This window comes from Bidens hawaiensis, unplaced genomic scaffold (assembly GCF_021521415.1).
Source record: "Bidens hawaiensis isolate Kalapana, Puna unplaced genomic scaffold, B.hawaiensis_p1.1 tig00419568_1, whole genome shotgun sequence".
NCBI lineage: Eukaryota > Viridiplantae > Streptophyta > Magnoliopsida > Asterales > Asteraceae > Bidens > Bidens hawaiensis.
In genome coordinates, this window is record NW_027504904.1 from 66972 (window position 1) to 76024 (window position 9053).

At 36.8% G+C, this 9053-nt stretch overlaps 1 pseudogene; it reads left to right on the top strand.

The window, feature by feature from the left end:
• The first annotated feature begins 1317 nt into the window (after positions 1 to 1317).
• Positions 1318 to 8585, top strand: LOC143609355 (LEAF RUST 10 DISEASE-RESISTANCE LOCUS RECEPTOR-LIKE PROTEIN KINASE-like 2.3; annotated as a pseudogene).
• The last annotated feature ends 468 nt before the right edge of the window (positions 8586 to 9053 follow it).

A 9053-nucleotide genomic window follows, 5' to 3' on the forward strand; every position in this document is an offset into this window, starting at 1 on the left:
ATTACTGAACCATTGGTTTTTTCAAGTTCTCCCCTAGGCAGTGCAATTGTTAGGTATCTATATAAGGAAATCATTTGGTCGGATTTTATAAGATCAAAATAACATTTCGAATTTCACTAAAGAGAACTTCCCATTATTTGAAACTAATATCACATTCGACTATTAATTTTGTTAGAAGCAAAATACTTAATGAGTTACATACATGATTTAGAACTTCCTAATCTAGTAATCTGCTGTACTTAAACTTTTTTCCGAAGGATGAAAAGTATTTAAATTATCTATTTGTATGCAATGTTTTAAATATGACATATTTGTAGAAATTTCAATACACTTTACGATGTAGCGTCTCTCCTCTATAGGAAACCAAAATGATTAAACATAGGTTAATCTGAAAAGGTCAGGTGCAGATTTTGGCAATCACACCAAGTCGGTCGATACAAATTTATCAACATAAACACCCCTTTTTTAAAGCTTTAACAATTTAAAACGTTTATGTTATATCGTGAGCTAGATTTGGCAGATAAAGAATTAACGCACACTCATACTGATCTTACTTCCATCAATCAGCTAAAGAATCAACGCCCATTGCCATATGATTCTCAGACCCTATTCCTCCAGAGACAAGAACCTTGATCATACAACATGCGTGTAAACTATTCAACAGCGTATTAATCACTATATTATTTATCCATTAACTAACGAGTGTGTAAGTTGTCATCATTTCAATCACTGAAATTAGTGAAATCTAGAAATCGGTCTTATTTCATTTCTAAAACTAAAAAAAGAATATTATTAACTCTATAAATAAGTTAAGAAAAACTAGTTAAATACGTCATTCAAATTAAACATGACAAAATATTTCAAATATCAAAATTTATAAATTGTTTTATTTAAAATACTTATTCTATTATAATGATAAGAATGCATTAAGTAAACATCTTGGGTCAAGGTCAGAAGGGTTTGAGAGGCCTGAGTTTGAATCCACTGTCAACAATAATTAAAGGAAATTCACGGTTAAAACTAAAAATAAAGTAAATAAAAACTTAAAAATAAATTAGAAAATACTAACATATTAAGTCAATCCGACGAGAACTTTGACTTTTAAGTTTTATTACGTTGGCCGGGCCTAAATAAGGCGAGTAGATAATTTTTAAATACGTGTTATTCGTTGGTAATGAAAGTTGACGACTGGACAAAATGAAAAATCAACAGACTTGTTCACATTTTATTATTCCATAAACCACCCTCCTCCGTATTTCATTCATTGACCATTGTTCATCATCATTCCTAGTTTCCTCCCAAACAGCCCGAACCATAATGAGACCCCGTCTAGACCCGAGCCGCCCCATTGTCGCCATAACACTGGCTCTAGTTCTAGCCACCCTCATTCATTTCCCAACCTTCCAGTGCCAGGAAACTCCATCATACGAGTCATGTGGCCCGGCCCGGTGTGCAAGCGAAGACTTTCAGTATCCCTTTTGGGGATTTGGGCGGCCAGAATACTATGGGCACCCAAGTTTTCAGCTAACTTGCGAATCTAATGTTCCTGTGCTCCGTTTAGACTCAATAAACTATCGGGTCCTAGACACCGATAGCATTACACGTAGGATGACTATCGCTAGAAATGATCTATGGGTAAACAGTTGCCCTCGATACTTTGGCAACACCACCTACGACTCCACCCTTTATAACGGCAATAATTTCGGCCAGGAGAATGTATCCCTCTACTACGGATGCCAAGAAAATATACCCGTACCTATGACTGCTGTTTTCCGATTTCGTTGTGATGCGAATGGGACCGGCCCTAGTGATAGTTATTTCTACAGAACCAGTTTGGTGGTCACTCAAGTCTCAGATCTCTTGGTGCAATGCACCAATTCTATTACTGTACCAGTGGAGGGATCTTCTGCTAATGTTGCTTCAGAGAGTGATTTGAGATCAGCTTTGCGAGCTGGTTTTAAGCTAGAGTGGTTCGCCAATAACGACGAGTGTGATAACTGTATTCGGTCTAATGGTCGATGTGGGACGAACTCAACTGGACCTGTTTGCTACCATCGTGTAGGAGGTAAGTGATTTTCTGTTCTTGTGGATTCATGTTTTGGTCAGATTGTGAACATATTCATCATATGCCTATTCTCGAGATGGCATCCTAAGACCATGCATAGTCGGGTGTTTCCTCACCCCATGGAGCCCCCAAAGAGTCAGGAACACCCCCCGGGGGCATTTCCCACAAGCGCCGGGTGGGGGATGTTGGTTTTGATTGGTGGATTGGTTTATTTTATTATTTTTAATCAATAATAATAATATTAATAATAAATAGATAATAATTAGTACGGGTTCCATCTGTTACACCCACTTTAGCAATAAAACCCCTATGGTGACGTGGCGCCACATGACACCTAACGCCCCCATAGGAGCTCCGTCAACTAGACATGCTCTAATAGAGTCAACTCCTAGTTAATTAAATGCACCAGTATTTGGCAAATTAGTTGTTTAAAATTGACAAAAACTCAACTATCGCTAAACCCACTTAATCTTAATAGATATGCTTTTTTTTAATGGGCAGTTTTATTGCATAAAACAAATCTAGACTAGCAAGATACGAGGCAATTAGAATACTACATTCACATCCATTTACATACACACCAAATTACAACAAGAGCTTAAACCGAAAAAGCACACCATTTTTACCAATCCACCGCAACAAGTAATTTCTTCCTATTTTTCACCCAAAGAAAATTAAGTCTTCTCACATCCTCCTTGATTCTATTGATCGAGACTCTTGTATTATTAACAGTTGACTCGTTTCTGGCATTTCATAAGCACCAGCATACCATGAGAATTACCGAATGAATAGCTTTCTGTTTTTTTTGTCTTGGTCTCCAAATAGTGAGGTGGATGTTGAAGAGGTCTCGGACTTCGAAAGCCTACACCTGGAATATTTTACACCAACTACTAATGAATTGTCATATGACGGTGCGACATAGCATGATTTAGAATATGTTCCGCCGATTCTTTTTTCTCCTTCACATAGAGGCACTATTTGATCTCATCAACCACCTTCTTTTTAAAGAGCGCATTTCGTAGTAGCTATTCTTCCCATTCCGGCCTTCCGTCCGAAGAAATTCACTTTTGAAGGAACCCACTTATTCCACTCCATGGCAAAAACCAGTTGAGGATTCGTGCTAGTTCGGCGTTGTTTTTGACAAGATTTCTTGGTGAAATAGCTATCACCCTCTAAGCTCCATACGCACCTGTCATCGATTGTATCCAAAGTGCACCCGGGTATTAATTCTAAAATCCTCCAAAGTTCTTGTACTTCCACAAGAGTGGAAGGTTCCATTGTCCACGGCCAAGCCCAACCCTCAACAGATGACCTGACCCATTCACAGTTTTTGTAACACCCTTGGCAAATACAACATCGTCCCATTCTTAGGCAAATCCCACATTGGCCGTGGACAAGAGAGATCCTTGGTTTATAAGTAAATGTCATGCCTCTTCAATCACCAACGCGTTTTGGGCTTAGTTAGCTGTGGAGCACATGAAAACTCCACGGTTAAGCGTGCTTTGGGGGAAGTAGTACTAGGATGGGTGGCCTCCTGGAAGTCTCCATCTGGGCAACCAAAAACAAATCCGTGAGCTCTTCGTGGGCAGAGCGGACAATATTGGTGGTGCGAGGGGCCGGATGTTACGGGATCTGTCATACCCCAACCTACGACGGAAATGCCGGGGCATTACTGATTGCACAGTAGCTCGTAAGACACTATTAATAATAAAGTGACATTATCTAATTAATTAAATTAAATAATTCAAGTACATCACATAATTTCAAAAGAAACATTATCCAACAAAATTCAAATATAAACTAAATAAAGATAATTATCCGTTAATATCCTAAAGGTATCCAACTCCAAGATGGTAACCTGCAACATGTATGAAAATAATTTTATCAACACAAGGTTGGTGAGCAACATCACAATTTAATATATATAATAATAAAAACCAATTCTTATGCGAAAACGTAACTACAACAATTAAATTGCAACAATACAAATAAAAATCTGTTCATCATGACACTAGATCAAGCTACTAAGATGGCATAAGATCTTACTAATGAGGATGAGGTCAACAACAATAAAACAGTAAACAAATAAGCACCTTACATGTTAACAATTAATTAAGTAATACACGAAACGCATATATTAGAATTGTATTTGAGGATGTGAAATAATATCATTGAGATTTATACAATACATGTTGTCCCAAAAATAATAAAAACAAAAAGGGGATGTGATTTACTCACCTTACAAATTGGCGAGTGAAAGGAAATAAGAATATTAAAGAAACCGACTTAAGTGAGCTGACCAAACCGAACTTGATGATTTCCTAAAAATTAGCTAAATATTCCAAAGTTAAAATAAAACCAAAACGAACCAAAATTAATAATAAAATCAGATTTTAAACTTAAAATTAAAGAAAACGAACTTTAAACGAGTGTTCGGTTCGTAGTCGGTCCGAATGTCGTTATGAGGTCGAATCCGGATCCAACACGTCCAAAACTTAATTATAAACATAGGTTATTGAAAAGTCAGAAGCTAATTCGGGTCAATTCTTAATGTAATTGAAAAGCCCCAAAATTAGTTTCCAGCATAAACCCTAGATTGATTTTGATTAAATCGAACACTAAATCCCTCAATTCTTTTGAAATTGATTGAGGGCTTTCATTCTAGGGTTCATAACAATTCATAAAAATACGAACTTACCCGACAATTGATAAAAACTATGGATGGATTAAGAACTAGACTCGTTTGACCTTGAAAGTCAAACTTGAAGAACACTTGGAGAAATATCTTAAATTCGGGAATATGGAGAGAGTTTATGAGTTTAGGTGCAAGTTATGAACGAACTATAGGTCTTGTTTATATAGGAAACGAATCTAGGTCGTGTTTATCACAAGTTAAGAGATAAACCCATCTTTGAACTTCAAATAAATGAGATAAAACACAATTTAGAGATAAAACTTGAATAATTCGGGATAAATATTGATGTTTTAGGATAGGAATTCATCTAGTAATATTCTAGAAAATTTAATTTGAATTATAATGATAATAGGATGAAGATTAAGCACTAAACGAGCTGAAAATCGAGTTAAACGAGCTTAAACGAGCAGAAACGAACTGCTGCAGCTGCTGACTGAACCAGCAGTTTCAATTTTGACAAAAATGGTCCCTGCAGTTTATAGTTTTGATTGTTGACAATAACAGTCCCTGCAGTTTGGATAAGTTGTAACTAAATGCTAAAACTTGGTACTTAAAACACATAAACGAGTTGTAACTGAAGTAATATATGACAAATAAATGAAATGAACTTTTATTAATAAATTCAAGACCCGAGTTGTAGTACGGGTCGGGTACAATGAAAACAAAAATAACTAATGTTATAGTTTTGTCTCTTATAGAACATCTTTTATTATATTCCTAGTTGAAAATATTCAGAAATTTAACACACGGAAAGGTATCTATCCCCCAACCATGTATCAATCCAAAGCATTATGTTTCTTTCGTTTCCAACTTCCCTTGATCAACTCACAGGTTTGGGAACGTTTTTTTCCCAAACGAAATCGCAATCGACCCAAATCGCTATGAAATCGCGAATTGATTTTGCTGGTTCGTCGTCCCAAATCGATGATGAACATGACTCCAATTGACTGGTTCGTTGTTCCAAATGAATGGTGAAAAACGATTTCAATTCAATGGAATGTCGATTCAAATTTAGGTTAAAGCAGATCAGATGGATTTGGCATTCTATTTAACCGATTCAATGATTCCAATCAATTTAGGCGGATAATTAGGCAACTTCCCCTGGTTTCCCCACTTTTTTAGGTATTATTTAAAAGGTTTCCACAATCAATTAATTGAGCAGTTTATATAATAATATAAATATATATATATATATCAATTAATTAGTAATTTATAGTATAAAATATAATCAGTAAGCTGGTAATTTCCAGAATTTAAAAAACGACCAATAGTTAATAATATAGAACTATTAAGTTTCCGTTTCCTGTGCTTTGTTCTTGATTAGAGTTTGTATTTTGAAATTTGGTCATCTTTATTTAGTGTTATGGTGATATATATATTTATTTAATTTTGTAAATTCTGTTTTAAATTGGGAACATCGAACCGAACTCTATGGTACAGCGTAACGGTTCGTACCGAAATGAGCCTACCCCTACGTACCGAATACGCCCCACTAGCGAATCGCGTTCCCGTTCCTTGTTCCCCTACCGGAGCGAACCGCGATCCATGTGACTATGATCCCGACTAGCCTTTCTGGTTTTGTTTTAAAGTGAAACCACTATTTGGCTAATAAGCATAGGTTAGTATCCTTTAACGAACGGAGACCAAGACCACCTTGCTCTTTGTCTACCACCACTCATTTCCAATTTACCTTTCTGTTTTCCTCGGTGCTTCCCCAAAGAAAATCACTTCTTATTCGTTCTGGTCGTTCAATAATCCGAGTTGGGGATTAAATCATCGGTAGATGCCTAACGGACGCTGGACATGTTAACCGGCGTCTAACACATAACCACCTCCTTGCATGTTATTCGACATCAGACATGTTAGCTGACGTCATACTCCGCACGCGTTAATCAACTTCAGACTCCGGACGCGTTAACCGGCGTCAGAAGTGTAATCGACGCCGAACACGCTAATTGACGCCGGAAGCGTTAACACGCTAACATGCTATCAATTTTGTGATAAATTTCAATTACTTCGAAAACATTTCACAAACCAAGCGCACTCTCAAATTCAAATTCCGTTAATAGATTCCATTTCTTTTAAATTCCAATTCCGTGTGGAAAAATTCAATTTCATTTCCAAATCCAATCCATTTGATTAATTCTAATTCCCTAGAAAAATAAACAAACCGAAAGCACCGAGTTACATATTTTTTCCATCCACAGAGTTACAAATATATATTTTCCATCTAACTACTCGAGTAACTTAAAGCAATAGGTTCCGGAGAATTGTAACTTAAAGCAATAGGTTCTGGGGAATTGTAACTTAAAGCAATAGATTCTGGAGAATTAGTTCTATTTTCCCAAGAGGGATGGATAGCTCACTCATAAGCCTCAGTCAGTCACAAATAAACGTTAAGTTTCAATGTATAGGTATGGATAATTGTTAATCTAAGTATCTAACCTTCTCGTGAATTCTGTATAATTGCAGGGAATTCAAAGAGAAGTTCTGTGGGTATAGGTATGCATTTTACGCTCACTAAATAACTAAAGTTTCTTCGGCACTCATTGTTTCAAGAAACTAAGATTTTACATATTTTTTTTTGGAATCCTAGTACTTGCAATCGTTGGAGCAGTTATTGTTGTTGTTATCATTGGAGGTGGAATATTTGTTTGCCGCCAACAGAGAAAAAGGCGCGTGACTAAAGAACACGTCCTAGCATTCCATGAGAAGAAGAGGTTACCGGTAACCCCAAATGAACAAACAGTTGCAGATGATCAAGTAGAAATATTCATAAGGAACTATGGTAGTTTGGCACCAAAAATATACAAGTATTCAAAAGTCAAGAAAATGACAAACTCGTTCCTAGAGAAGCTGGGAAAAGGAGGATATGGAAGTGTTTACAAAGGACAATTGCCTGATGGGCGTCTAGTTGCAGTTAAGCTCTTGAGTGAAACAACGGGAAAAGGAGAAGATTTCATTAATGAAGTTTCCAGCATCGGTAGAACTTCTCATGTCAACATAGTCACTCTTTTAGGTTTCTGCTTCGAGGGAAAGAAAAGAGCCATGTTATATGAGTACATGCCAAATGGATCTTTGGATAAGTTTCTACGTGGTGACGACTTTCATTTGGATTGGAACACATTGTTCCAAATAGCAAAAGGGATAGCAAGAGGTCTAGAATACTTGCACAGAGGTTGCAACACAAGAATTGTGCACTTTGACATAAAGCCTCACAACATTCTATTGGACGAAGAATTTGTCCCAAAAATATCTGATTTTGGGTTGGCTAAGTTGTGCAAGACGAAAGAAAGTATTGTATCCGTAATGGGTGCCAGAGGTACTGCCGGATACATGGCCCCTGAAGTCTTTTTCAGGATTCTTGGAGGTGCGTCTCACAAATCTGATGTGTATAGCTATGGGATGATGGTTCTTGAAATGACCGGTGCACGTAAGCGCAATAACACTGGCGCAACATGTGCAAGTGAAGCATATTTTCCAGATAAGCAAGTAGAAGTTGGAGGTGATTTAGGAGACTATGGAGTGACAACCGAAGAGGGAGAGGAATTAGCTAGAAAGATGATGTTGGTGGGCCTTTGGTGCATTCAGTCTAATCCATCAGATCGACCATCTATAAGTAAAGTTGTGGAGATGTTAGAAGGAGGCATTGAGTCATTGCAAGTTCCACCTAGACGCTTTGAGTCATCTCCCCCGAGGCCTTTCCAAGACACTGGCTCCATCCAGAGTTCAAGCGATGAGCGAGGCTCAACGATGCAAGGAATAGTTTCTCTACCCAACTCTCATGAAGCAAGCTAGTGAACTAGCACAACCTACTCTTAAGTTTTGTGGGACGACTTTCAAATTTAATTGGAAAAGTTTCATGACTCGCAAATTTTGTTGGAGAAGATTTTTTTAACAATTATTGTGTATAATAAGGGAAAATTTAAATAAAAAGAACTGAAAACTTATAAGAAACAACAAACAAGGAGAAACACTTTTACAAAAATGATCAGTTAATCAATATGATTAAGATATGCTTCAATTCGATTACACAGAAACTTGCTAATGCCTACAGTTTAATAACCAGAATTTCTTTCCCTGTCTAACCACATTAGTTCAGAATTTGACGTTGTTTTCAAGTTTATTTTCAAGTGATCTGTGATTCCAATACTATAAAGCAAAATTGATATACCAAATCTGCAACTCGAATCCCTGGATATGATGAATTTAGGGACGTAGGGCTTCTATAAGGTTGACTTATAGACAAAACGTAGAGGAACTTATTTGGAGGTCATTTTAGACTCTAATGTT